Here is a 3,145-nt window from a genome sequence, read left to right on the forward strand (position 1 = left end):
GACAAGTCATCCAGAACAAAACTGCATCAGGTGCTGAAAATGAGAAGGGTCCAGATGAGCAGGGAGCATGACAGGAGACCAGGGCACCATCTCCAATAACTCACAGCTGACGGGAGGCAAAGGAACAGCTAAGAAACACTGAGGAGATTCACCCTTTGATTTCCAGACCCAACAGTTTGCCAATTCAACAAGCAAGGGGAGAAAAAATTCAAAATGATACATTTGGGAGCGCAGTGAATATTGACTGCTATGCTTGTCTTAGCTAAAAGTATTGGAAGTATATCTATTAAATATGACCATATAAGTCAATTGAAATTTATTTTGGTAAATTTGCATACTCTGATCAAAGACAAAACTGTGAATCCCTTAATCACAGTTTTCTAGAGAAAAACATGAAAATACCAAGGAAAATATCTTGGCAAGCATTCTCATTCACTTTCTGTTATCAAATTCTGCTTACCAAGATACAAGCTCCTAAATAGCGTGACACTGGCAGAGTTTTCTTGGCAGAGAATATACCGATCAAACAGCCCCAGACCTTCCTTGCGTATCTCCAATATATTTACAGCACTGAAGGCATCGTGGTCTGTAAGTGCCTTTGGTTTTGTAGGCAAGATGTTTTCATACAATTCGTGCAAATCAGGTATGTTCATGTAACCGTTCAAATGTGAAACTGTCTCATATTTTGGTGTATAAGGGAATCCACACTGCACATAAAAGTACCTTTTTTGTTTGCAGAAGGGGGGATAGCAGTGTTTCATCAAAATGCATTACCTGTCCATGTATCTATCCATAGCACTTCAGAGGGATGAAATCACCAGGGCTACCACAGGTCATTCATTATTCAAGTGAATATAGTAATATAAAAACAACCACAATTCTGCAAGCAAAGAACACGTTTTTCCCCACAGGAAGTCTCAAAACGCCTGCCTCCTGTGATAACATTGACTTTTAGAGGCTAGAGGGTTATAAGGCCATGGCTCGTTAATAATTGCCTTGCTGACCTTTCTAGCCTGGGCTCGAATCCCATGGCATCGCCTCACATTTTTCCTTGCTTCTGGGGCACCCGCAGCTGGCTGGGATGCAGCTCTGCCCTACAGTCCTTGCGAACAGGGCAGGGTGCATGCCAGCCATCCTGATACCTCCTCTCTGCTCTGGACACAAACAATTCCTTATAGGAATGTGGAATTGCACACACTTACATAAAATATGCTTCCGAGGCCCTCATGTGAGGTTTTCGTCTACCATCCCCAACTACTTTTTGATTAAGTTTTATAAAATACCCTTGTAAATGCCCCTATTTCAGGCACTTATATAAAGCTAATAAAACCAGTTGCATGAACTTGCAGAGAGGAAGGTTTTTGCAGACTTGAGACTTTAAAAAAAATCCACAGATTTGTACAAAAGAAGCAAAATGCGTTGTGACGACAACATATCAAATTCATTACCACTTAGTGCCTGTCAGAAAAACTGTTGGCTAAGGAATGTGAAAAGCATAAGGTTTCAGTAAAGGTGCAGCCTTGTGCAATGCTTGAAATAAGAGCTGTGGCTATATAAAGTCCGTAAGAGACTCTTTTCATTTTAGGTTAAAATTTGCTATATTTTTGGTGAAGCAGGGCAGGATACTCTGAAACTCGTATTTTAATGAATGAAAAATAATTCTACTCATATCGATAGTATTAAATAGGGGTGAAACAAAGTGGACCTTTTATCATTGAAAAGTGAAAATAGCGTAAAGATGATTGAAGTGATAAAGATGATACAGCATTCTGTAGGGAATGGTACAGGAATTGATCTGCTGTCCAAATTAGTAGAAACTGTGGTTTAAGAAAATGGAAATAACAATGAGAATGATATAAAGGCTGACTGAAGAGAATGCAATAGAAGAATGTACTTAAAGGCATAATTATTCAGGCTGGCAAGTCATACCTTTTTGAGGTATGACGAAAAGATGTTTGGTGACGTCCCCCACAAAATTTGTGGCAAATTGTTCAGGATGGTGATAACGCACGTCTGGTAAGCAGCAGCACATGGGATTTTTCTGTTCGGCTTCCTCTCTGCCATCGTGCACTCCTGAAAACAGCTTTTCCCTCAGGTGCAAGTGGCTGGGAGTAAAAGCACGTCCCTGGTGGCTTGTGGAGCTGCGGCTCAGGCCTGATTTCTTGCTTATGTTTTTTTCTGAACTGCTGTGAAGCTGTGTTATTGGGGTTGTGATTTGAGTTGCTGCCACAGGGATAAAATGCAGTTAAGAGCTTAAGGGCCTAATGCAGTGCTGTGTTTAAACACGCACTTAGCATTTTGTCTACGAGCTTATCATCATGGGTGTAAATGGAAAATGAGCATCTCCCTAAAGCCGTCTATGCTCTTCAGTGCTTTATTGAATCACCATCTCTATATGTGTTGACTGAAGGCGATTTCTGATTAGTTTTGATAAAGCAGAGCATAAAGGGAGTGTTTCATTTTGCCATCTTGTGCAAAGAACATAACCAGAAAGAAACTTGTAGTGTCACGTCTGGGTCCCTCATCTGCAGGAGACATAAATGCTGAAGCGTGTGCTAGTTTTGCTGACAGCCCTACCTCAGCAACTCTCATTTGAAATGAAGAAAGTATTACCTGGGCATGATAGTGCAGGTGTGGCACTTTCTGAATATGCAGTCAAATCCTTTGGAACAGGAAAATATGTGGCACAAATGATGCTGATGCCTTTAAGCTTGAGGATTACATTTATGGCCTGGGAGTGATAGGAAGCTTCAAGTTCAATAAAGCTTGCAAGAATTTGCTAATTCCTGTGGATTTTTAAAAAACGCATGCCTGTGTTTATGAGCTTTTCTTTAATTACACTTTTGTTCTTCCAATTTCTCAGTTTATGGAAACCTTGTTTCATACTTTATTATTAAGAAAGGCTTATTCCAGAAGTGGTGTTACTCTGACTTCATCCTAGAGGTATATTAGTTTCTGTTATGTGTGGTTTCCCCATGGGAAGAACCTACCGTGTTTCATTTGCTGGCAGACCTGGAAACCACCACAGCTGATAGGCATTGCAAAACCTCTTGCCATTTGATGGGTTTTACATAAAATGGCTATGCTGTATGGTCTGTCAGTCTGCAACACATGGCTTTCCATACACAATACATGAACTCCAGTC

The sequence above is a fragment of the Oxyura jamaicensis genome, chromosome 2 (genome assembly GCF_011077185.1).
Source record: "Oxyura jamaicensis isolate SHBP4307 breed ruddy duck chromosome 2, BPBGC_Ojam_1.0, whole genome shotgun sequence".
Lineage (NCBI taxonomy): Eukaryota > Metazoa > Chordata > Aves > Anseriformes > Anatidae > Oxyura > Oxyura jamaicensis.